The sequence below is a fragment of the Mus musculus genome, chromosome 12 (assembly GCF_000001635.26).
Source record: "Mus musculus strain C57BL/6J chromosome 12, GRCm38.p6 C57BL/6J".
NCBI classification, from domain to species: Eukaryota; Metazoa; Chordata; class Mammalia; order Rodentia; family Muridae; genus Mus; species Mus musculus.
In genome coordinates, this window is record NC_000078.6 from 20,525,114 (window position 1) to 20,552,491 (window position 27,378).

The 27,378-nt window shown below is 46.3% G+C and overlaps 1 pseudogene; it reads left to right on the top strand.

The window, feature by feature from the left end:
- The window catches only part of Gm4012, a 92,618-nt pseudogene extending 66,269 nt beyond the window's left edge, over positions 1–26,349 (top strand).
- The last annotated feature ends 1,029 nt before the right edge of the window (positions 26,350–27,378 follow it).

Below are 27,378 nucleotides of genomic sequence, written 5' to 3' on the forward strand. Positions count from 1 at the left end.
GGGCTATACAGAGAAACCCTGTCTCGGAAAAAAAAAAAAGAATATGGCAAGTGATAACTCACGGTTCTTAGTAAAAAAGTAGAGAAATTAGCATAGAAGAATGGTATCTGCCCCATGATGGTGCTTTAATGCTTATAATTATTATTAATTATTATTAATTATTTTATTATTTCATATTATTTCACATTATCATTTACTATATTATTATTTCACATTTAATATTATTTCTTATTTTATTGTTATTTCATATTATTTCATATAATTATATATTATTTTATTATTTCATATAATTTCTTTTTATATCATAGTATTTCTTGTTATTAATTTATTATCATTTCCTCTCTTCATATTATTATTATTATTATTATTATTATTTCATACCTCTATAATTTATGTGGTGGTAAGAAATCCACAAGTAATATTTACCACAACAAGTTGGCTGTAAAAATAGCTTGTGCCCAATGAGTGAAATGCAATTGAAAGTAAGATGTGCTTTACACACTTGTAACCTCAGAACCCAACAGACAAAACAGAAACATGGCCAACAGTTATTTTCTTGGGCTACAGGAAGAAAGTCCTCTGGGGTCTCTGATAATAAGGTCACACACATACATACACACACACATACCCCCACACAAACATGCACACACACACACACTACATACATACATTAACACATATACACACAGACCACAAACATACTACATACATGCACCACACATACACCAAACACACACACATAACCATGCCCCCACAAAAGCACGCACATGCACATACCACATACTTACATTCACACACACACACATACACTGCACATACACAATTTACAGTAATACACATACACACACCACACATACCCCACACAGTCACATACATACATTCACACGCATACACATGCACACACACCACATACTTACTTTCACACACATACACCACACAGCACATGCACACACACACCATATACTTTCATTCACATGCATACATACAAACACACCACACATAACTCCCTTTTTGATTCTGCTTCATTTTGTTTAACAATGATTTCTAGTTCCTTCTGTTTCTGTGCAAGTATCATGATTTCACTTTTCTTCCTGATTGCATGAAGTCATGTCATGTGTACTCTGTAATCAATTTGGTTAACAAGGGTAAACGCATAAAGCATGGCCTGAGCTGAGGAATTTGCATTTTGGGTGTTCCACTTAGCCAAGAGTGACATGGAATGTCCCAGAGTCTCTTCTCCCTCAGTGAGCCCCTTGGAGCATGGCTCTTGGCCAAGGTTGTGGGGAAGGCAGGATGAGGAAATCAGTAGCTGACATTGTTTGTGTACCTTCTTGCCTGGGGATTTCTGCTGCAACCACTAGGTTGTTTGTCTGATGACCTTCCACAGGCTCCACCATCTGCCTTCAATTTGACCCCATGAGTGTTAAATGAGAACTCCTGGAACCTATTGAATCTGGGGGCAGTGAAGCTGTCCTGTGTGATAAGGAGTCTCGCCGGCGAGGACACACACACACACACACGGGACACACACGGGTCCTTCTGCAGCATAGCTTTAATCCATCTCGAGAGAAAAATGATCAGCTTCTGGGGGAGGAGGCCCAGAACACAGGAAACTCGGTCCTTAAATAGATCACAAGAGCATTTGGAGACGTTTTTCACCCTGACTGGTTGCTCACTATCAGCCCAGATGACGCCACGGGACAGGCAGGGCACAAGGAATGGAAAAATACCCTAGCACATGTGCAGACTACTTGTTTACCAGTTAGAACACCGGATATCAGCGCCATCTTGTAATGGTGATTGCAAGGGCGGCTCCTCACATCTCCCCCTTTTCTTTTATTTAAAAGGCAACAGGCCACCCAGTACTGAGAGTGGAGATAGAGGTCAAATCCCCAGTGTGCAAAATTAGGGGCATTACACAAAACCTTCTCCCAGGCTCATCACCCAGAGGGGTCTTGGTCCACTCCCATGTCATTTTTTCCTGGGGGAAGGACACTTGGACACTCAACCTTCATACAAGATGACATGTCTCCCTAGAATAGGCTCATTTTATGCCACAGAGCATTTCTACTGCAGTGCTTAGTCGTGCAACTCTCTCAGGCTGCTGAAGCACACTCACTCTATCCCGTGCAATGAGACTAGCCTTGTGGGGTGCAAGAGCTGAGTGGCCAGCGACCTATTGCTTAAGTATAGATAACCATATATCAGGGGAGGCACCGTGTTCTAATGCTGCAAGTGCTTGGGCTATCACCATCTTGTCCCTTTTTGTTTGGGCTTTAAGTTTACAGACCATCCAGAGCAAAAGCAACGCTCCACCGCATAGGATCATGGCAAACAAGCCTACCCCCACACACTCCTTAAAATAAGAAAATGCAGATGAAATCCAGGAGGAGAGGCCCTCTGTCAATGACAGGTCCACTCGCCTCGAGTTGATCCTTAGAACAGCTGCCCTCAAGGCCTCAAGGGTCTCATCGAATCCTTCAGACAAATTTCCTGCAAGATACAAAGAAAGCTGCCTAGATAGATTAGCTGCACGAGTAAAGTTTTCATATTGAACACTGGTAATGCACAGAGCACCCAATTTTCTTTCACAGCCCAACTGGGCCAACTGGTATAGGACACCTATATGTTCCTCAACCAGATCAAGGCGCTGATTCAAAATCATCAACCCTCCTTTCAACTGGGCGCTAGCACCTGTCTCATTACTTAGAATCCATTGGTAATATGGCCAAATATTTTCTTTTTCTGTAGCATCTCCTTTATCATTCATTACAGCAAAAATCCAATGGAGGTGACAAAACAAAACCCTTTGTTTTTTCTTTTCGAGGAAAAAATTTTTGATTGACAAGGTGAAAAAACTATAGGAAATGCAAGGTCCAGATGACACCAAGGCATGCTGAGTATAGCAGTAGCATTGTCAACAGGCCATCGTGATCTTTTTGGAATAGTCGCATTTCCCTTTATCATAATCGTGGTGATGTTTATAGGTGAAGTTACATTATTTCCAACATCACTTGAGCCTGACTGTGCTCCTTGAGCAACTTGTGTTAAAGCATTAAATAACACTCCAGAGCTCACTTTATTTTTGCTAATGAAATCTGCCCAATTAGAGATAATCTTCTTCTTTAAAAATATTCAGTTGCCAAAAACAAAAGCGAGGTAGAAGAATTGGAGTGTGCCGGTAAAGGTACCGGCCATGATCTTACTATGGTCCACAAAGGTATACTTATCCCTGTCTCAATCATCAGGAGTAAGAATAACAGGATCATCTTGAGATTCATCTTGCTCTTTTATGGTCCTTGTCAGTTGCGTCGGAACCCAAAGTGGATTATCTTCACCCTGTGGAAAAAAACACAAATAGCTCCCCGGGATCTGATTAAGATAGGATCCGGGCCATACCATTTATTATCAAGGACATTCTTCCATTTGACCATTTCATTGGGCGATTGAGGCCATAGTCCGTGCCTTTCAGCTGGTGATCTCCCAGCATCATCTAATTTTTAAAAAGTAAGAGTAAATATTATAAGGGATAGAGCCATCTTTGGCATCATAGCCTCTATCCCCCCTTTTTATTTTTGTTTTTTTAAAGAAGTTTTAATTCTCCTAGTTACCTAATGACCGGTTTGAGTTAGAGGCCTTTATATACATTTCGTGTCCTCCCCAGGACATAGCCTGTGGGAGTCGGTTGCCTTGATGCTAGGTGTAGATTATGATATTTCTGACTAACAAGACCAGAACATTTGTTTCTAGGGTGGCTTTTCAGCCCAGTTATATACTATTTAGATTTACAAAATAGACTGCTAGGACTTATCTGTTTAGTCTTTTTTTCCAGTGGCTAACTTCAGCTTAGGAATTTCTCCCTTGAATAGGAGCCAGGTAATGATGTATGTGCTCTAATATGTTGGATATAAAAAGGGCTGCTCAAGCATCAAAATACAATCTTGTATTTTCATCAAAATTTTAGATACTGAACTGTTAGTCAGTTTTAATATAACATGAACAGTGACTAATTACACTTTCAATTGTTTCTCTTGACGAGAGATTGTAACTAGAATGCTTCAAAAATCATTATAGTCACTTGTGTACAATTTATTTATTTATTAATCAGAAATTAGAGAAAATCTTTAAGTTGTCTCTACAAATAACTATCTTCTAAAACCCAAATAAATATAAGAATCCTGAGTTTGTATCTTTTCAGGAGCTATCTGTAATCTTTATCAGTTAAAGCTTTATGTAAACCTCTATAACACAAAAGCAAATCCTGGGGGTCATTTCCAGGCAACCCAGGACAAGTACTTAACTGCCCAAAAACAATTTTCTTAAAGGAACAGTATTTTTCTTATAAGTTGCATAAGCAATTGCAAGCTCTGAGATATAATATTGACTATTAATATACAACTTAAAGTTTGATTGTTCAACATTTTTAAACACCATCTTCGGCATCTTTAATTATCTGTGGTGAAACAGGATGAAACTCAAAAGAATAATCATGTGACTTAATTCACATATAATTTTCTCTCATGTAAAGGCTATTTTTAAAACACAGTAAATGGGATGCATGCATTCATGAATTTATAGGAATTATGGGAGCATGCATGAAAATAAAATTTTAACTTATCTTAGGATAATGATGATCAATTTTACTTCATATGATGGTATGCAATAGATCAAACATCAATATTCTGCAATAACCAAATTAATGGCTGTTTGGAACAAGGAACAGACACTTATACATGTAAGCAAACTCTGTACACTATAACTTTATATAAAGTAGGCAAGTCAAATCGCAATGTATTGATAAATTTCACAGCCTAATTGACCTTTTATAAACTTTCTTTTCCAGGTGTATCCCCTTCTAACTAAAATTTCTTCATCATCTTATATACTTAACAGCTGAAATTATTCCACTTGATCTCCACCTTGGCAGGCAGTATGGCTGTGCTCAGCATGTATTAAGAATATGCTCTGTCCCCAGTGATCTTGAGGGCTCTGGCTTCTAATGGCAAAGAAAAGCAAAGTAAAGCCTGGGCCTTGAACTCATTATAATATTGGGAAAAGTAAAGCTGGAGAGAGGTTAGGCTTAGAAGGTTGTGTGTAGAGGCTTCCCTTTTCAACCAAGTATTCCAGGAAGGCTAAGAGATGTGAGCTCAGAGAGATCCTGAAGAAGGTGTGGGAGCAAAGGCCCAGTGGCAGCCATCAGGATGGATACAGAAGCAGTAGAGATATTCGTGGCCAGAGAGGATGGGAAGATGGTTCAGGCTGATGGGGGTGTAGTGAATCTCTGCAGCTCAGAGCTCAATGTGTACTGAGTGACAGCTCTGCAGTAGTAGATAATGACCTGTTCCCTCCCTCCCTAATTTCCCCACATGTTCATGCTCTCTTTGTGTCATTGTGACTCACCTCTGAGCAGAGTGAGGCTTCCTCTGAGCATCATTCTTTCCTGTCCACCAGTCAGCATCTTCTCCATCTGCTCAAGTTTAAGGTCATTCCCTCAGCACATCTTCAGGCCAAGTCCATGCATACTTGGTAAAGGTGGCTGGATGAATGAATGAGCAAAGCACTTGTTTTCCTGTGTGTAAGAATAGCGAGCTCCCAGGGGGGATATCTTCCGGAGTCCTATGTGTGCTCTGAGGAGTCCTCCTCCTAACAGCTCTTTCTCCTGGGCTATCACTGGAGCCAGGAGGGGTGGGAGCCTCTGTAGTCAGTGAGATAACACATCTCTGTGTTGGTGAAGGGATGTTCGGCTGTGTGTGTGTGTGTCTGTAAACTTTACAATGCGTATGATATGAAGTGTGAGCCACTGCCTGAGGGTCCCTAACCCTCACACTCTAATTCCCAAGCAGTAGGCATGGACTTCCCAGGATACCTGCTGCCATGACAGAAGGGGCCTTCCTCCTCCTGAAACCTCACCCCTGTGTCTAGCAAGCTCTTGGTGCTTGGGCCCCTGTACTAGACCTGCCCCTCAGCAACAGGAGCCTCTGCGGTCCCTGCCCTGATGTTTGCCTGGCTACATCCTTCCTTCCCTCCCCTCATTTCCTCTTTGAAGTACAGGAGTTAGGATGTCACTGGACCTACCCAGGGATGCTTCCTGATCACAGTGACCCCAGGCTCTTTACCAGCACAGAACATGTTTTTTAACATGCACAGCACTAGGTGTGACCTGCAAGAGAAGCTTTTCAGGTCGATGGCTTCCCTCCTCACAGGGTGCTGTACTCAGATGGAGCTCATTGAGGAAGCCTGTGGTCTTTCACAGTGAAAGTCCTCCAATGTCCCCACCGAGCATTTGCCTGGTGGTTCAGTTTCTCTGTCTCCTCATAGCTTCTGTTTCCCTTCCTTTCATAGAAATAGGCTGTAAACTCCACACACAGGGACCTTCACTCTTGGTTTACAGCTAAGGATACAGGACACAGAGAAATCAAGGTAGCAAGAACATATGGCTAGAAGGGAAGGCTGTAGCAGGGATTGACCCAGGGACTACCAAATCTGCTTGTCCCATTACATTCTGACACAGTGAACTGCAGTTTCTTTTAGAGAGGGACACACATAGGCTCAGTCAGGGGCAATGAGAGATATTCTACTCTGTTCTATGCTAGGCCTGCCTCAGGACCCTTGGGTTACTGCTGGACCCTCCCAGGCCTGTTGAGTGCTGGCCCCTGGCCAGGGCAACCTCTGTCATTGACCATGCAGAACAAGTCTTAGAGGCCCCGTGCCATTCCCCTGGCTACTGGGGAAAGGCCATTGCTGACTTCTTGGCCTGCAGCATCAGAACAGAGTTGATATGACCTGTCATCCCAGCCAATCAGGAGCCCATGTGTGAGTCATTCCATAGCTGGCTCAGGGACCCCAAAGAACCTGCTGCATCAAGCCTGGGACAATGTGCCAACCTGAGCCTGAGTGCTGAGCAGCAAGGCAGAGAAGCCTATTCTGACTCCATCCCACCAGGACTGAGTGCACAGGACGTCCATCTGTAGAGGGACTGGGGGAACGAATTGGAGGCCTCTGCCCTCTCCTGCTTGCAGCAATGTCTTTCATATCCTTCAAAAGAGCACTTAAGGTGTGCTGTGCTCCAGTAATTTCAGCAGACTGAGGATTGTCTTGAGTTTAAGGCTGTCCTGGGCTGTATAGAAAGACTATCTTAGCCAGATGGTGGTGAGGTCTCCTTTAATCCCAGTACTCATGAGGCAGAGGTGGATGGATCTGTGTTAGTTCCAAGCCAGCCTGGTCTACAGAGGGAGTTTCAGGACAGCCAGGGCTACACAGAGAAAAGACTGTGTCACAAGAAAATGGGAGGGGGAGGGAGAGGAGGGAGGATAGGCTGGAGTTGGCTACGACTGTTGGTAGAATGCTTGCCTAAGATTCACCGAAGTCTAAAGTCTATCCCTAAGTGCACCACAAAATGCATGTGGTGGTGCATGGCTCTAACCCCAGCCCTTGGGAAATCGAGGCAGGAGGATCAGGAGTTCAAGGTCATCGTCCTTTACATAATGAGTTCAGTGTCCAGCCTGGGATACTTGAGACCCTGTCTCAAAACTACAGGGTGTGGACTCAGCCCACAGGAAGAAGACTGTTTGTATAACACAGGTGTCTGTCCCTCTGGCTCGGCCTTGAGCTTCTACTGTGCAGTTGAGCATTGATTGTATCCTGATATTTGAACTTGCTAATTCCCTAAGGTTTCTATATAGCTGGACATTAGGTGAGGAACATGAGGGCCTGGATCTGCCCTGCCTTTCATGTCTTTCCAGCTATCCCCATTGCCAGTTCCTAGTCTGCTTGGGTTGGTCATCTTGGTTGTGCTCCATGTTAGCTGGCCGACCTCTGTCCCCGTGGGGATACTATCACTTCCTCATTGGGCAGCTGTTGTGTGCTGCAGGGCAGTGAGTTCTCCTTAGCTCTGGCCCTGGCACACACCCACACATTGCTTTTTGCTTTCCCCTCCTCCACCGCTGGGAACTAGCTGCCCAGACATCCTACTGGTCCCATAGAGAAGCAGAGGCCTGTAAAAGGTCTGGTCTGGTGATGAGTATCTTTGATGATAATGACCTCATGGGAGGGAACAAGAAGCCTTACTTGGGACCCCATAGCTAGATTGCTGTCCAAAAGGAGGGACATCAGCATCTGGCAAGTGGACAGCCCCTAGTGTGACACATTCCTGAGTGTGTATTCTACTGTCACTATTGTGCCAGAATGGAGATTTCTAGAAGACACCCACATCCCTCACATTCCTTCCTGAGTCCCTAACCCTGGAGGTCACAAAGTGTTTGAGCTTTCAGGATGGGAAGAGTCTCTCGGGCCTCATGGAGAGCTTCTGAATTGTCATGCAGCCCTGACTCACAGTTATAAACAGTGTGTGTATCCTCCCCTGTTTTGGGGCACTGTGGGGGTTCACAGTGGCAATCTATTAAGTACAGAAATGTAGGACCCTGCAGTCTGAGAGGTGGAGTGCTCCCTGTGTGTAAGCATAAGGACCTTGGTTTAGATCCCCAGCACCCTTGTAAATCCCCACATATATCCTTGTTTGCTGTGACCTTGCCACTGTGGGATAGAGACAACAGGAACCAATTCTAGGGTCATTCTGTCCAGCTAGTCTAGACAAAATGGTGAATAGTACTCTCTGGGTCCAGAGAGAGGCCTGACTCAAAAACAGTGGCAGGACTCTGAGGCCTGTAGACCTGTTTCTGTGCTTACAAACAACTACTACTGTTTCAGAGGACCTGAATTCAGTTCACAGCACCCACATCTGGCTCTGTGAGCCACCAGTAACTTCAGTTCTAGAGCCCTGACTTTTTCCCGCCTCTCTAAGCATACACACACACAGACATACATACATGTGCATAGAATTTTGAAAGTCTTTTTTAAAACGAAAAAGCTAGCTGGGCAGTGACAGCACAAAACTTCAATCACAGCATTCGTGAAGCAGAGGGAGGTGGGTCTCTGTGAGTTTGAGGCCAGCCTGGTCTACAGAGTGAGTTCCAGGATAGCCAGGGCTACACAGAGAGACCCTGTCTTGGGAGAAGTGCAGAATAAAGAAAAGCAAAAAGAAGGAAAAAACATTCTCATGTTGACCTCTATATCCTGCATGGGAAAGCATGTGTGTGTGTATGTGTATAAGGGTGCATGTGTGTGTGCATGAGGGTGCGTGTGTGTGCATGAGGGTGCGTGTGTGTGTGCATGAGGGTGCATGTGTGTGTGCATGAGGGTGCATGTGTGTGTGCATGAGGGTGCGTGTGTGTGTGCATGAGTGTGCGTGTATCTGTGCATGAGGGTGCATGAGGGTGTGTGTGATGGTTTGTATATGCTCGGCCCAGGGATTGGCAATATTAGAAGGTGTGCCACTTTTGGAATAAGTGTGACCTTGTGGGAGTAGGCATGTCACTGTGGGTGTGGGCTTTACGACCCTTATCCTAGCTGCCTGGAAGTCAGTATTCTGCTAGCAGCTTTCAGATGAAGACATAGAACTCTCAGTTCCTCCTGTGCCATGCCTGCCTGGATGATGCCCTGTTCCCTCCTTGATGATAATGGACTAAACCTCTGAACCTGTAAGCCAGCCCCAATGAAATGCTGTCCTTTGTAAGAGTTGCCATGTTCATGGTGTCTGTTCATAGCTGTAAAACTCTAACTAATATAGTGTGCAACATACACACACACATACCTGCACACACACACACACACACACACACACAGACACACACACAGACACACACACATGAAAAGAGAAGAGAAGAGAAGAGAAGAGAAGAGAAGAGAAGAGAAGAGAAGAGAAGAGAAGAGAAGAGAAGAGAAGAGAAGAGTTCAGTGTCTGATCTGAGGAAGTGCTCTGAACAAAGCAGGACCAGAGTCTGAAGGTAGATGAGAATTGATGCTAATCCTAGAGGCCTCTTCCAAGAGAAAGCATATATACCCAAGGACTGACCCTCTCTGAAACAGACAGCAAGAAGGGCAGAGAGGTGGAGGATCTGCAGATGCAGAGACCCTGGGGCTGAAACAGACTTACCAGGGTCCAAAGAGGGGAAAAGCACAGTAATGATGTCCCAAAAGTGTAAGTCTTAACAGAAGGTCAGAAATGCCTTTCAGGATGTTGGGGAGAGTGACCATGAAGTCTTAGAAATCTGCCTCCAAGGAGTGGTGGGATGTTTGTGTCTGAACAGGCTGCAGGGTGTGAGTAGGAGCTTCCTGGGTGACTGGAGTGGGTGTGACCCAGATGAGCCTAGCTTAGTGAGGAGAGTCACCCACATGTCTCCCATCCTGTTATAGTAGCAGTTTTTATTAAGAAAAAAGTTCTTGGGGATTTCCTGTTCTTCTCTCCACCTTCTCTGGTTCCCCAACTCTTGTGGGGCCTCTCGGGCTTGGGAAAGAGCAGAGGGAGAGAGGTCTGGCAGTGCAGGATGGGGCTTTCCAAGCAGCTTTACCAGCTGCCCCTCTTTCTCCTTTTACATCGCACTTTTACCTTGTTGCTTAAGGTTTATGCATATGGATTGGTTTGTGTGTGATGGGCAAGTGATCCAGTGAATGTGGGTCAGGGGACACAACCTCTGGGATTCAGTTCTCTCCTCCTACCACATGAGTTCTCAGGCTTAAACTCCAGTCATCAGGCTTGGTGCCTGGTGCCTTTTCCCAGGGAGTTATTTCAATGGCTCTGATGCCTTTTTTTTATTATTATTTAAAAACAACAAAAAAAACAAAAACAGAAAAAAAACCCAAAAAACAAAACAAAACAAAAGTCATTGATGCTCTGGGGAGTTGGGTGTTGAGCTCTTGTCGTATGGCTTGGGAGTCAGGAAGGATTTGCAGTGACAGTGCCTTGACATGGACTGTGGCTCAGATGGCAGGCTGAGGTTGCATGCTGGTACCCAGTAATACCCTATCCTCACTCCCATAGATCTTACTGGGTGGCTGTGTGTTGTCCCACTCAGAAGAGGAGGGCACATCTCTCACTGTAGCCTTCGGCCTTCCTGGCTGGGGTCAGGCTGGCTTCTCCAGAGAGGTCCAGAGTAGCCCTGCAGCCTATGTCTGTGGACCTGAGGAGGACTGTGGGATGGGAACACATTATCTCTCACTCATGGTATCCGTGAGTAAAGTGATCGATCCCTGGATGCCATAGGATGCTAATCGCTGTGAATAGGATCCCAGTGTGGTGGCATCAGCTCCAGAGTCCTTGGTACTGCACAGCACTGTACAAGAAATAGGATGACATTCATATATAATATGAGAGTTTTCTACAACCACATCGAAAGAGGAAAGAAAAACGGGGTGAACAATGTCCACAGCCTGTTGGATTTAACTTTTTATACCAAGCGGGCCCAATAACTGTGTATTTTACCTTAAGGACTTACTTAGTTTGGACTAGTGGTTCTCAAACTTCTAATGCTGTGACCCTTTAATACAGTTCCTCATGTCATGGTCACCCCAACCAAAAAATTGTTTTTATTGCTACTTCATAACTGTAATTTTTGTTATCGTTACAAATCATAATATAGATATGTGCTTTCTGATAGTTTTAGGCAACCCCTATGAAGCGTCCTGCAGTCCCCAAGGAATTGGGGCCCACCCATTGAGAAGCTCTGGTTTAGATCTACTATGCTTTCTTGCCTAGTTTAGAAATTGAAAGGGGTGTCTGGAGAAAGCTAGGGAATCTGCCAGCCTGCGCCCTCTAGTGTCCGTGCAGACTCAGTGCAGCTTGTGTGGCGCCAGGTGCATCTCCTGTAGCTGATGGCCATTCTGAAGTGGCTGCACTGAAGTGGAGGCTAAGGCTGTTTGAGTTTCAACTACAGCAGGATGGATGAGGACAAGGGGGAGGACGAGGACGAGGACAAGGAAGACGAGGATGAGGAGGCCGAGGAACAATATTCTGCTGGTCACTGTAAGGAAGAGCACAGTTGAGGCTGATTTCCCCCTGCCACCTTCTGTTCCACCTGACATGGAACAGGCTCTCCATCAGCCAAGTCCAGATGGCCTGTTGAAGTTCAAATTCAGAGAATGCATCCAGTCTCTCCTGAGTCCAGGGCTTCATAGGGATTTGGTACCCGCGTCTCCCACCACCTTCTTTCCAGGGTCTATGTCTAGCAGTCCTTGAGGTTTGGCAGTCTGACTGATGAGATTGCTGTGTGGTGGGATGAACTGTACCATGCATGTTCCTAGCCAGCACTGAGCTGTGGTTAATGGGACACTGGAGCTCCCAAGGGCCTTTCCCAGCAACAGCACATCTGTGCTGTTAGCAAAGCTTTTTACTCGCAGTACCAAGCTTGGTTAAATATTTTCACAGAGCTCACCAACTACTTGTTTGGTCTTTTTTTAAATTTACAATTCAGTGTGTTAAGGACAATAAGAGCATAACAGACCCTGGGAGAATGGGTAGGGGCTGTTAGCTCCCTCCCCCAATTCCCATTACTGTGAAGTCACATGTCCTTGATGCTCCAAGGCTGTTGTCTATCAGATCTAAGCCCTGCTAGAATTTGAAGTGAGAGGTGGCCGTGTGAAACCAAGAGACCCTCATTCCTCCTTCCTAAAAAGATGAAAGTAGGGTTGTCTGATCAATGAAGCCTGGATTAGTCTGACGGCTGGAGCTAGGTAGGTATTTTTCTTCAGTTGAGCAGGCACAGTTTTTTCTGTCCCTGCATAAGCATTCTTTTTTTGCCAGGTGTTTTCCCAGACAGCTAAACATCACTAAGGCTGGCTCGGTTGCTTAATGAATGACAGAGGAGTAAAGGGGTGTGTACTACTGAACCTGTAACACATCTTTGCTGCTGTCTCAGTGCCTCCAGGAGAGTTAAAATGAGTTCTCTCATATTAAATGTTTTATCCAGGTCTCTGTTAGGCATCTACGGGCGAGTCCCAGGAAGCATCTGTGAGGCCGCCAGCATTTGTGGGCTCCACTTAGCAGGTTCATGAATGTGAGCATTAAGAGATCATGGCCTTGACAGCCATTTTATTGGCCAGGATCTTCTTTGGGTACCAGCTAAACGCACCTTGGAAACTCATTGCCTCTCAGGATGTTAGCAGGGAAGGGGGCCAGGATAGATCAAAACCCAAAGGACAGAGCCAAGCTCTAACCTAGGTCTTTTATTTCTCAATTGAACTCTTTCTGCTAACTCCTAGGGTAGGACCCCCGATATGGGGACCCCCACTCTAATCCAGGGATAGGGTGCACCCACGAACACACAAGAATCTTGTTGCAATACACACGAGGCTTTATTGGCAGAGCTCTGGGCTGACACGTACCTCACACAGGAGGCAGGGGAGTCGACTCCGAGTTTCCAGAGCTAGGGGTTTTATGAAAGAAAAAGGGATAGGGGTGGGAGGAATTTCAACAAAGGTATGGGATTGGCTCATTCAAACATTAACAGTAAGATTACATGTCAGCCAAAGGGCATCAGGACCTTGTTCCTCTTGGCTGGGGGCTTATCTTTGTTCACATAGCAACCAGTTGATGTATGACTTTATCCCGGTGCCAAGGGGCAGTAGACAGAGGGGAGGTTCTGGCCAGATGGTGTCAACTCAGACAAGATAGCCTTGTCTGCATCCTTGCATTCTTTTTCATCTCTACAGTCAAGAGCCCTGCCCTGGCATCTGGGCTCCTAGAGAACTCTTTTACATGAATCACAAGTTACAAAATCTCATTTTCCTTCACTAGCTGAGCCATGTGAGATGGCTTACCACTCACTGGAGGCTCTGTCATCTTCCAAAATCCCCTCTGGGCCTTCAGTTTTGACTCTAAATTCCATCTTCTTGGCCAGAGCACCTAGTTGTCCTGCCTAGGAATGTGCATTTGTAGTGCCGCGCGCTCGAGAGTAGGGACCACAATCCAGCATGACTCAAGCATCTATACTTCAAGAACCCAAGAGACTGGAAAACACTGGAGCAGGTCCTGACTGCCTGCTCAAGTATGGGCTTCTCTGGTGATTCACTCTCCCAGGTGATGGGGTGTATCTGTCAAGAAAGAGGCTAAGGTCGGGGCGGGGGGCTTTCTGCTGCTGGAAGTCTGCTTTCTTGTCCTTCTTGGAGGATTATTTGGCTTGCTTGCTATATGACTGTTGGTCCTCTGTCCCAAGTGTCTGTACTGAATCCTTGTCCCCTTTGGAGGGGAATAGGGGTCACTGTCACTGACTGCAGTGGCTGAGAGTTCCTGTGGCTCAGGGATAGCTATTGGATATTGAAGAGTCTCAGCAGCACTTAGCATTGTAAAGGTGTGTTTTCCCATCTGGGTGTAGTGGAACATGGCAGGGCAGTAGTACTATGCTCCATGGAGTCCCTCCAGGACTAAGGCTTCTTTACATAGAGCCCTTCTTTACTGGAGTTTTAGAAAAGGGTCAATCCTACCCTCTCTTCCTCCTTATCTCATACTGCTTGTGCCATTGGTCCCAGGTGCTTAAGATGGCCAGACACATTCCCATTGTCACCACCCTTTCTTTGAATGACATTGCATGCAGGAGCAGATCTTCAAGCCATTGCTCCTCAGAACCAGGTCCTGAGGCTCAGACCCTTCCTTTTCCCTTTTCTACATCCCATGAACCCTCAACGCCTCAGGGATAGCCCTGAAACATGGATTGAAGGTTCCCGGGTGGTCTCCATCCTCCTGATGCTTACGCCTTGTCTTTTTGCATCCACAGAGGGTCACTTGGGATCTGCTTGGAGGCTAACTATGTCAAAGTTCTTCCTGCCTCCAAATTAGTATTAGTACATCCTGGGAACAAGGCCATCTGTGTGTGTGTGTGTGTGTGTGTGTGTGTGTGTGTGTGTGTGTGTGTGTGTGTACTATAACCACTACAGCAAGAAAGTCCAAAACCAATGCAAAGCATGAATTCTAATTAGCAGCCTGTTACCAGGGAGGAGGCAAAGGCTGGGCAGAGGCACAGCCCTGTGTTCTGGAGCTCCTACCACTGAAATATTTGGTAAGGAGCAGATCTTCAAGCCATTGGGAAGGGAATGAGAAATAAGGGAAACGAAGCCTTTCCTCCAACACCTCCAAGGCTGTCTGCACTGCAGCCTCCTCCCAGCAGATATCTGCAGAGCAGGTACAAGGAGTTTGGCATTTCAGTAGCATCTGTCAGATGATAAATCACAGACACAGCAGTGATGTGTGTTCAATGAGGTGAGTGGATGCTGCGTGCATGAGCTGGAAACCAAGGGTCTTTGGCTAGGCTGTGGGGTGCAGGGCTGTTGATCATGAAGAGGAGCCACAAGCACGGGGCTGGCTTTGGTGGCAATGCAGCTGTTTCCACATTGCATTCTCTTGGACTGTCATACCCGCACAATCCCATAGCCGGGTATCCTGGAGTCAGGTCCTGGCTCACTTAGGAGAGGTTCTGCAGCTCTCTGATGGTCAGTTCTCTGGTTAGCAAGATGTATCTGATGGGTGACATTTCTAAGTGAACTCCAGGTCAGAGACACATTGTAAGTTTCCCTGTGTGAATGGTTCAGTGGTGAGGGCCTTGGAGCTACATGGCTTCACCAGGTCTAGGTCTTTTCTCTCCAAAGTAGTATTTGAGCAGGGGACCCCACACCTCCCATCTTGGTCCAACCTGGCTTCTCTACCTTTTACCTGCTACTACCCCAAACTCTGCCCTCTTTTCTGGGGTCTCCTGTTCACATTGTTTCACAGTTTTGTCTCCTGCCTGAGGGCCTCCCGAGGGCCTGCCTCTGACAGCAACATCCTAGTAGTCACCTCCTGGCTCAGCTCATTGTCCCTTCCTCTAGGTACTCCAGTTCCCTTCTCCCTCCCATGCCCTCCTTTTCCCTCTCCCTCATTTCTTCCTTCCTTCCCTCCTTCTTTCCTTCCTTTCTCCTCCCCTCCTTCCTCCCTTCCTTCTCCATCAGTATTCCTGGATTGTCCCCAGACATCTCTTTTTGCACCTCTTGTCCTGCTCCACTAAGGGATTCTTTGGACCAAACATCACCAGGTATACCACCCTCCCACTGTTGGCTGCCCTATTCTTACCTACACCTCCGTGTTCCCAGGGTGGCTTCAACTTTACTTGTGTTTTGTTAATTGAGTTTCCAAAATGAATTACCTACAATAAAACCAGGGCATTTCTATCCTTTCCCAAAGAGCCATGATATGGTCTTACTCTATGTTGGGGTGTGAATTAGAGCCCTGGGTAGTGGGCTCCATGGAGAACAGCTCATCTGTATGCTTATCCTAGGACTGTGGTGACCCCCTCAGCCACCAGCAGTCACATTTGTCCTCTTAGGGCAGACTCTCTGTGGCTGGAGAAGTTGGTATTGTGTGCTCCTGTTCAGAGCTGGATGTAGCTAGCTTCTGGGGGGTACTTCCAGCCAGAACTGGCCACCCTGTCAAGCTCAATGTCCAGTGAGCAAGGGAGCGGTTGGCTGACTTGTGGTTGAAGCCCAGGCTGTATGTGATAAGAAAAGAGGACACTAAACTGTTGTAGAAGCAAGGTAGTTGCACTGATCTTTCTCCCTTAAGCATGGTGGTGGGAGGGGCCTGGGGCAATGCAAGTTTTTATTGGAATGGTTCAAATATGTTTAAAACTTCTGTATTCCAATTTGCTGGAGGGAGGAATGTTTCTTTTCAGGCTACGCCTGTTTTTATGTGGCCTCTTTTTGTGTTTATTGTTTATAATGGTAGTTATGAGAATAATGTTGTTAATTGTAATAGTGATATTTGTTATGATAGTATGTGCTGGAATGCATCTGAATATCATTTAGCTGTTGTGACTAGGATGCCTCGCTTTGTACCTTGGCCCTTTCAGGCTCCTTCTGCTATGACTTTGTTTGGACCTAAGAGGGATTTTTGGTATTGCTGCAGCCATTGTCACTGCTGTAGCAATCTCTGCCACCACAGCCACTGGTGCGGCCATATCCCTTACAAACTGCCGCGGCTGTGAATAATTTAACCGTTGATGTTGCAGAAGCTTTAAATTGCTGACCGCTGTCTCCTGCTTGAAAGAGTGAGCCGGAATTGATGGACTTGCCCTGTGTCTGATATTAATCAGCATCCTGGCCTTCTGGTGCACTTGCATGCAGAGTCGTCAGTGCGGAGCCCTAACCTTGATGATACAGGCTTTTGCGGCAGCGAAAACAGGACAATCTCCTCATGTGTGGCTTGGCATACTAGAGAAGTAGTCAATGATGGGTAAGACACCCTGGGCGTGTCACCAACCTAAGACAGGTATCAAACCAATGCTGTTTGTCTCCCGATGATGGGTAAGGGGCATTGCCGCAGGGTGCAACCTAAGACAGACATTCTGTCTGCCAATAGGTACAGAAGGGGGAGATGTGGGGAGTGGGTGTGGCAGCAGTCCCAAGATGGCGCCCGGGACTGCACCAAGTCTTATGACTTGCACCCGACTTCCTCATACACCTGAAAATAAGCCACGACCATCGTGAGAACTGCGCAGGTGCACCATGATGCAAGATCGGACCATATGACGAGTTATGATTCTGGCCAATGGACTGCTGTTACATGGACTGGGCTGATGGGGCATGGTTGAGGGGTTATATAAGGGATTGCGATTGGGGGCAGAGAGATACACAAGATACTATTCCTGGAGAGAGATTCATGCATGCATGTTGAAAGGTTTCTGAATAAACTGCTTTGAGAAGACCGTAGTGTCTTCGCTCCTTTCTAGCTACATGATACCCTATCTCAGAAAACAAATAAACAAATAAAATTACAAAGGAAAACACGACAAAAGGGCCTACAAGGTACCTGTCCATTTAGCCAATTCCCCACTTCAGTCAACTTTACCTTTCCAGTAAGTTCTTCCACAGGAGGCCTTCACTCACAAACCCATCGGACTTCTTCTCACAGATGGCATCAATCACCACATGCCCTTGTGCATAATCTTCCATTTGTAGATCTCTCTGTGTCTCTCTGTCTCTGTTTCTCAGTCTCTCTCTCTCTCTCTCTCTCCCCACCTGCCCGTGTGTATGTTTGTGTGTGTGTTTGTGTATATGTCTTTGAGAGACAGACAGTGTTTCTCTGTGTAGTCCTGGCTATCCTAGAACTTGCTCTGTAGCCCAGGGTAGCCTTCCTTGAACTCTTATCTGTCTTCACTGTCACTGAATGCTGGGGTTAAAGGCATGTACCACTATTGGACTTCCTGTTCTCTTTCTTTTAATATAACTTTTTTAGACAGGGTCTCATGTAGCTCAGGCTGGCCATGAACTTTCTATATAGTCATAGATGACCTTGAACTCCTGATAATCCTGCCTCTACCCTCCGGTTATGGAATTACAGATATGTGGCACCTGGCTACCTGAATTGATGATTATTTCTGATCAAGATACTGTGGACATTTGAGTTGGTTGTTTGTACAGGGGAGGGCATGTTTAGATAAGTAAATGTGTGCTTTGAAAGGCAATATCAAGCTGCCATATGTCTGTGTTGGACAAGGAACTTTAAATATCTCCCAGTCCTGTAGATAAGTAATTAAAATATGTACATAGAACGCTAACATCTTGGGAAAGAGGTGAAGAAGACGGGCGGTAGCAGGTAATACTGAGTGCATGTCTCATCTTCCTTAACAGGACCTAGCACCTAGTGCTTAGAATTCATAAGCCTCTGAGCAGTTCAGAGTGGATTCCTTTGGGACTTGGGTAGAGGAGACTCACCCACACTAGTTCTTCTACACATTTCAAAAATAACTGAGCTATGCAGGTGTATTATTGTGAAAGAAAGAAATCAAAATTGAGGTAGGGAAGTGAATGAGTATTAATGGCCAATGGCCAATCACTGCAGGATCTCACACTTGGGCCTTGTGGGAGACTGCAGTGCAGTGTGCTGGCCAAGGAAGCACAGTCCTGAATTTCCATGGGGGCTGTTTCAACTGTTAACATTCACATCAACATTCACCAAGCGATTGATGCCAATTCTAGATCTCTCTGGCAGAACAATATCTCATAGGCATAATAAAGAGTGGGGCCTCCCATAAGTTTCCCAGGTGTCTCTTCTAGGGTTAAAAACATCATGGCATGTGCTGGTAACTTCTCCCAGTATTGTATGGAGGGGGACAAGGAGGTATTGGGGGGGTCTCTATACCCCCTGTCAACATGCTTCAAAGCTTTTATACCTGGGTCCACATGAAACCCTACTTACCCAGATTAATCCAGAAATCTGCATAAGAATGGGGTTTTTAAACGTCATTTATAAAATTAGGGTTGCTGACAAAAAAAGTTGAACTTTGAAGGGCCAAAGCCATGTTCCTGTTCTCCAGTTTCATCCCTGAGTCCACTCAGGATGGGTGTCAACCTAGTTCTAAATTTACCCTAGCTGTGTTAGCTAGAATGTGAACCACTAGCATCCACCTACACAGGCAAGATTTATTTACTATGCAGCATCAGCAAATGTATCTGTGACAAGGAAAGAAACAAACACACCGGGTCCCCCACGAGAAAAAGAACTAGCTGTTCAAAGCGAAGAGTCAGGATTGGGTCCATGAGACCCCTGTGCCCCAAGCTGATGAGCTGAGCGGGTTTGTCTCGATCCTGCCTCTTGTGTAACCCTTACAGGACATGTAACAAAGTTTCATTCCACCGATTTAGGCTTGCTTCTCCCTGTCCCCTTATACCACGATTGTGCATGATTGCTTCAAGTAGACTGTATTTAGACATAAAAAGATATTCTTTCTGTCTTTCCTAGAGTGTTCTGGGTTTTGCCATGTTATATAGAACCATTTTGTACCTTCTGAGGAGAGTCATCCTGGAAATACTAAAAGCCAGAGCTTGCACTATCATAGTCTTGAATTCTTCTGGCCCAGAAGATCTCAACCTGTGTTATCATAACCCCTTTGACGATGGACTGACCCTTTCAGAGGAAGTCACCTAAGATGCTCCTGCATATCAGATAGTTACATTATGATTTATAACCATAGCTAAATTACAGTTATGAAGTAGCAATGAAAATCACTTTATAGCTGGGGGTTCACCACAACATGAGGAACTGTATTAAGGGGTTGCAGCTTTAGGATGGCTGAGAACCACTGCTGTAATGGATGGCACTGGACATACAGAGGATATTGCTTAGCCAGCGTGGTGGTAGGGTGTGATAGGAAGCCAGACATGGGGTTTCAGGTATACACAGCTTACCTTGTGTCTTGGCCTTGAAGGTTTAGTCTCCACTGCCAGCTGCCATAGGCAAGCAGAACAGCAAGCTGGGTCCTGAGGTGCTGCAGGACCTGCGGAAACACAGGGAGTTCACTGACCATGAGCTTCAGGAGTGGTAGAAGGACTCCCTCAATGACTGTCCCACTGTCCACCTGACTGTGGACTATTTTAAGATCTAGGCCAACTTCTTCCCCTACAGAGACACCTCCAAGTTCACTGAACATGTCTTCCACACATGTGACACCAACAGTGACGGCACTATCAACTTCTGAGTGTTCATCATTGCTCTGAGCCTGACCTCTCGGGGCAAGCTGGAACAGAAGCTGAAGTGGGCCTTCAGCATGTCTGACCTAGACAGCAATGGCTACATCAGCTTCAGTGAAATGCTGGAGTTAGTGCAGGTACCTGCACTTGACAGGGCCTGGCACATGGGGAGTGCAGGCATCCAGGACCCCCATCCCCGGTCCCATGCACCAGGTATTTCCTCTGCCCACTTGCTACTTGGTGTACTAAAGGACTGCATGTCTTTGCACAGAATAACAATAGAAGCCAAGCATCTATCGATTGCTTGCTGGACATCAGGCCCCAGCTGAGCTCATCCATCAGGTTTATTCACACAATTCTATAAAACGGGTCTTTTATATTTTTTAACCTCTAATGAGATCTGAGGCTCAGATAGGTGATTAAGAATTGTCAAAGCAAGAACTGGGAAAATGGCTCAGTGTTGAAGAACACTTGATACCCATCATGAGGACCTGAGTTCTGATCCCAACACCCATGGAAAAGTCAGAAGTGGCTGAGCATGCCCGAAACCCTAGAACTAGGGGACAAGTGAGTCCCAGAAGCTTGCTGAGCAGGCAGCCTAGCTACAATGGTAAGCCCCGGCCGGGTTCAGTGATAGAGAAAAGGGAACCTTGTGAACACCGGGATTCCTGTTTGGCCTCTGCACGAGTGGGTGTTCATCTGCACACACATGTATAGCATACACACACATTAGCTGTCTATAGGGCTTCCTATAGAAATCAGAATGACACAGTAAAGGATGTGTCAGCAGTCAGTTCTTCACAGGAGCAAAGCTTATGTGCACCCTGCATCCTTCCTGCTCCATGCTCTAAACCATCTCTGTATTTGGTCCAGTGGGCTGACTCTGTGGGTAAAGGTACTTGCTACCAAGCCTGGCAGCCTGGGTTCGATCCCTAAGTCCCACATGGTAGGAAAAGAGGACCAGCTTCCACAAGTTGTCCTCTGAATTCCACGTGAGATCATCTCCCCCAAATAAATAATTACATACATCCATAAAATAAGTAAAGTACTTATATACAGTGCCTAATACAATATCTGTAGATGTTAATAATAATTTGTATCATTTGGGAAATAACAAGAAACTGTGTGCCTCCAGTTTCATTTTCTAGACAATTTCCCACCTGTAGTTTGTTGAATCTGCAGATTCAGGACCCATGGTTGGGCAGGGATCAATGTATTTCCCCTTTGACCTTCCCTCCAGGATTTCCCAGCTCCCCACCAAAGATTTTCCTTTCAGACAGATGCTTTGTCACACAACCTCCCCTCTACTCTGAACCAAGGAGCCCTCCATTCTTCCACGCCCCAGCTGTATCCTGTGCTCTTGAACGTCACTTAAACTTTCCTGGCTCCCTTTGCCCAGCACCTTGTCTGTGAGACTTGTTGTGATGAGAGAAGGGTCCTGACTCTGCCCTGTCCATGCTCCTTGGTTAGCAGAGCGAGGACCATAACCCACCCTCCGTACTCCAGAGCACACTCACAGATGCCCCTTTGCAGGCCATCTACAAGATGGTGTCCTCCATGATGAAGATGCCCGAGGACAAGTCCATGCCTGAGAATCGAACAGACAAGATCTTCAGGCAGATGGACACAAACAATGAAGGTAGGAAACATGGTAGGAGTGAGCACGTGGGGTGGGAAGAGGGGATTGGGAGAGGGGGTGGGGGTGGGGAGAGGGGAGTAGGTGAGTCTGTGAAACTGTTGATGGCACAGAGGTGTTTGGTATACAGTCTCTGCCGTATGCAGGCTTGCCCTTTTCCAGCCCAATGGATTCAGCTCTGATTGAGGGAGGGAGACTAGAATTCAGGGTCAGGTACACCTAGCCTGCATCCTGCACCCTTCCTAGGGCTCTATAACCATGGGCATTGTCAGTAGACCCTCTGAGCTGTAGGCTTCATCCAAGTTGTCTGAGTTAGGGTTTCCATTGCTGTGATGAGACACCATGGCCACAAGTAACTTGGGGAGGAAAGGGTTTATTCACTCACAGTTTCCATATAACTGTTCATCATCAAAAGCAGTGAGGGCAGGACTCAAACAGGGCAGGAACCTGAAGGCAGGAGCTGATACAGAGACCATGAAAGGGTTGCTACTTACTGGCTTTCTCCCCGTGGCTTGCTCAGCCTGCTTTCTTATAGAACTCAGGATCACTAGCCCAGGGTTGTACCACCTACAGGGTTGGCCCTCCTCCATCAATTACTAATTAAGAAAATACCCTCTGGTCAGGCATGGTGGCACATGTCTTTAATCGGAGCTCATAGGAGACAGGAGGCTGTCTGTGAGCTCAAGGCTAACCTGGTCTAAAAGGTGAGTTCTAGGACAGTCAGGGCTGTTACATAGAGAAACCCTGTTTCAATAAAAACAAAACAAAACAAAAGAGGGGAAAGGAGGGAGAGAGGGAGGGAGGTACACACACACATACACACACACACACAGAGAGAGAGAGAGAGAGAGAGAGAGAGGGAGAGGGAGAGAGAGAGAGAGAGATAGAGAGAGAAAACTCCCTACAAGTTTTCCGGCAGACATTTTATACAGACATTTTCGCAACTGAGGCTCCCTCTTTCCTGATAACTAAAACTTGTATCAAGCTGACATAAAATTAGCTAGCACACATTTTGAGAGAAACAGTGGTCTTACTACTTCCACAATTATATATGCAGAGGGGAGGAAGGTCATACTGGTGGCTGAGAGGTGAGACACTGAATCAAGGGGCTTTGAGTCTTGAGAATCTGAACCAGGCCATCATCCTGTGATGTGAGGCACTGCGGATTCTCATGGGGCTCATCAAACATAGAAGCCACTGAGCCTCATCGTACTAGGAGTCTGAGGTTCTACCACAGATGCAAAAAGGCAGGTCTCAGGAGGAGGTGAGGTGGTGAGAGGTCCTGCTGTGCCTTGGCTGAGTTTCTCACAGGACCTCAGCAAGGGTGAGGTAGCTGCATGGTGAGTTGATTCTGCCATTCTGTGGCTTTGTAGAGCCAAGACTGGTTGGGTTTTGTTCCAACAGGAAATGCAGCATTAAGGCGTGAAAGGCTCCTCAGGTCGCACTTAGATTGAATGTAAGCTATTGCACAGGAAAGAGCACTGAACAGCCTCCAGTGCTCTGTGCAGATGAGCTGAGGACCGTGCTCAGCGGGACTCAAGGCTCCATGGAACTGTAGACAGCAAAAGCTTTCCAGACACCAAGGTAATGCTTTTCAATGCACTCAAAGCAATGCAGCCTCTTGCCTGGTGCTGCCTTTCAGCCATTTTCTAAAGTGTTCTTTACTCTCTTGTGTACTCTGACATGGAGGCTTGTGTTCCAACAGACCATACTGAGGCTTGCCCACTTCCCAGGCTTGGCTTTCTTCTCTGTGAAATGGGGATAAGCCCAGTGGCGTGGTTGTGAGGCTAAAGTAGCACTATGTTGGTGGCACACTTAACATGGAGGGCCATTGTTTCTGATTGTCAAAGCCAGGAGCTTTAGCAGTTTCAGAGTGTAGACCGTGCTCCCACTGTGCACTTGTCCAATTGTTTGTGTCTCACTATGGAGGCCATTGAGCGCATACTCTGCCCTGTAAGCCAGGGGCCACTTGCTAGCACTCAAGAGATGAGAAGTCTGGGCTGTCAGAGAAACTGGTACAGAATAGGACCAGAATAGGACAGCAAAGGTGGATAGCTCTCAACACCCGAAGCTGGCAAGAGTCTACACTAGGGGGCACTGTGATAGTTTTAACTGTCAACTTGACTCAGTTTAGGATCACCTCAGAATTCTTTTTTTTAATTATTTAAATTTTTATTTTAATTTAGATTTAGTATTTATTTTCTACATGAGTGTTTAACTGAATGTATGTTTGTGTAATATGTTAGAGGCCAGAAAAGTGCACTGGGTCGCCCTGGAACTGGAGTTACAAATGATTGGGAACCGCCCTATGGATGCTGGGAACTTTATCCAGGACCCTCTGAAAAAGCAGCAACTGCTCTTAACTGCTGAGCCATCTCACCAGCCATAAAGGAGAGTCTTTTTTTGCTTGTTGGTTTGTTTTTTAGAGACAAGGATTCTCCGTGTAGCCCTGGCTGTCCTAGAACTTGCTGTTTAGAGCATGTTGGCTTCAAACTCAGAGATCCACCAGTCTGCCTCCTGAGTACTGGGATTAAAGATGTGTGCCACCACTGCTCAGCTCAGAAGAATCTTAATGAAGAATTATCAAACTCAGTGGTTCTCAACCTATGGGTTCCAACCCCTTTGGGGGATCAAATGAACTTTTCACAGAGGTGGCATAAGACCAACAGAAAACACAGATATTCATATTCAGATTCATAACAATAGTGTAATTACCGTTATGAAGTAGCAGTGAAAATAATCTTATGGTTGAGGGTCACTACAACACAAGGAACTGCATTAAAGGGTCACAGCATTAGGAAGGCTGAGAACCATCCATCTAGATCATGGCAGCCTATGAGCATGCCTGTTGGGGGTTGTGTTGATGGTTAATTGATGTGGGAAACCCCATTACTACTGTCTAGACAGGGGGCCTGAACAGTGTAATAAAGGGAAAAGAAGAGTATCAGAAAAAAGTGCAGAGTCTCATTATGAGCCAGGTGCTGATACCTCTATTCTCCCTGCCCTGTGAGGTTTTAAAGCCTTGACTTCCTGAAGTGATGAATTGTAACCTAGAAGTAAACCAAAGAAAACTTCCTCCCTCAAGTTGCTTTTAGTCAGGGAATTTTTATCACAGTAACAGAAATGCAATTTGACCTGCAGTCATAATTTGTCCTTTCTCCCCAATTGCCCCAGATCGTGGTGGCTCTCCAGGCCTCTAGGTGGGGCTATCAGCTTACTTCAGGCCATAGAGTTCATAACCAAACCTAACCTCATGACTAGTGCTCAATCCTCAGGACGTACACCTTGAAAGGAGAACCAGCTCTTATAAGTTTTCCTCTGACCACTTGTGTGACTCAAAATGGCATAGGTCCACATATGTGTGTGTATGTGTGTGTGTGTGTGTGTGTGTGTGTGTGTGTGTGTGAGAGAGAGAGAGAGAGAGAGAGAGAGAGAGAGAGAGAGAGAGAGAGAGAGAGAGGAGACTGGACATTGTCCATTTTCCAGAGGGTTCCAGACTTTAACCAGAGAACTGGCTAATCCTAAGTCTCCCTCTTCCATTCCTCAGGCAAAATGTCCCTGGATAAATTCAACAAAGGTGCCAAGAGCGACCCATCCATTGTCCGGTTGCTGCAGTGTGACCCCAGCAGTGCTAGCCAGTTCTGAGGGGAATGGGCTTTTACACAGTTGTGAGAAACACAGGCTTGACCTGCCATCTTCAGCTTTGCTTGATACAGTGGTTTTCTCTGTGATTTCTCCTGCTCTCTCGGGACCTGGGTCCAGACAGCATAACACACTCTCCTGGTCTGGCTGGATGCAGCTCCCTCCTCTGTCTGATCCAATAGATGTCCCTCCCCATCCAGTCCAGGCTGGTTCCTTCCAAGGTTTCAAGTGTTCTGGGCTGAAGGGCTTCTTCCCTGCCCACAGAGTGCCTGGAGGCCCTTAAGGACACCAGACAGGACTTTTCAGTATCTTACCGAGACCAGCTGATTTATTCTATGATCCCAGGTGACTTTGTGAGGATGAAGAAGATGGACAGTAGATAGGCAAGCACTTCCTGTGCATGGCTCCACCTCCCTTGTTCATTTGCTCTGACCAAAGCTGCTTGCATGTATATACCGTGGTATCCTTATTTTTAATATATAAGTTTTGTATAAAGGGAGAAGGTTCAGCCCCTGTATTTAAAGCCTCTGACTGCCTTTAAAGCATGGTCCCCTGTGGCCTGTGATTCTCCCCACCCCCAAGTCTGGCTGTGCTGTGGTATTTAAGTATTCATTTGCCTAATTACACAGGAGATACATGCATGCCCAAGGCTGTGGACATCTGCCCTCTGTCCTGCAAACACAGGTGTTCCTGTGTGCTCCATCCTTCCTTTCCATTGATCTGGCATATTAAAATGATCAAATAAACCAAGGTCTGTGAGTTTCCTGTGTTGCCGCAAGCACCCTGTTCATGGTTCACTCTCCAGTGAGTGTGGGGATGAAGGAGATAAGTGGTAGATACGGGGAAAGTTCTTGGATGTCTAGAACAGCCGAGAATTTAGTCAGAGAGGAGTCCATGTCAGCCTTTCCCCACTCAGTGGGCTCCACACACAGCAAGGCCATTGGCCCTCCTGCTTAAAGCCACAGAACCCGTAGACTGAGCCCCAAACCGTCTGAAGATGTTCAGGAAGCACCCACTGAGCACCTGTCCTGGGTGAGCACTGGAGACTCTGAGATTGGTCAGACATTGTCCTTGCTCCCACCTCACCTCAAGGAGAAAGGTGCTGTTGGCTAGAAGGTGTTTTAGATATTGGACAGAAGCAGTCCCTCAGGGCCAAATATATGCCTTGCCTAATGTCACCCACCAATCTTGCAAGCCGTCCGGCGGCTCACATGGACGGGGTACACCTGAGTGGCTGGCTGGCACTTAAAGAAAGGGAAACTAGGAGGACGAGAGAGAAATGGAGCCAAGACAATGTTCTGATCAGGGTTCAAATGTTTAATGACAAATGCACTTATAAAGGGCAGGAAGGCGGGGAGGCTTATTCCCACCAATTCATCCTTGGAGCTTGGAACCAGCTGCAGATGATGATGTGCAGGATAGGGCATACTCTCCGGAATAGCTCTGCGGCCTCTCAGCAGGTAGCAGTTTCTTGAAGAGGAACAGAGACAGTTTCTGAACAATTGAGTGATCTAGGGAGGAAGGCTCCACCCTAGGTAATCTCCTTAGTGGCAGCAAGGTCAAGGTCTGGCTCAGCCAGCTTCAGGCTGAGGGAAGGTTACACAGCAAGTTCAGGATCACTTATTCAAATAATGGGGAATAAGAGGATGGATGGATGTGTCTGCCCAGTTATGAAGACTTCTCTCTCTCTCTCTCTCTCTCTCTCTCTCTCTCTCTCTCTCTCTCTCTCTCTCTCTTTCTGCCACCATCTGATTGCTGGGATTGGAACTCAGGAC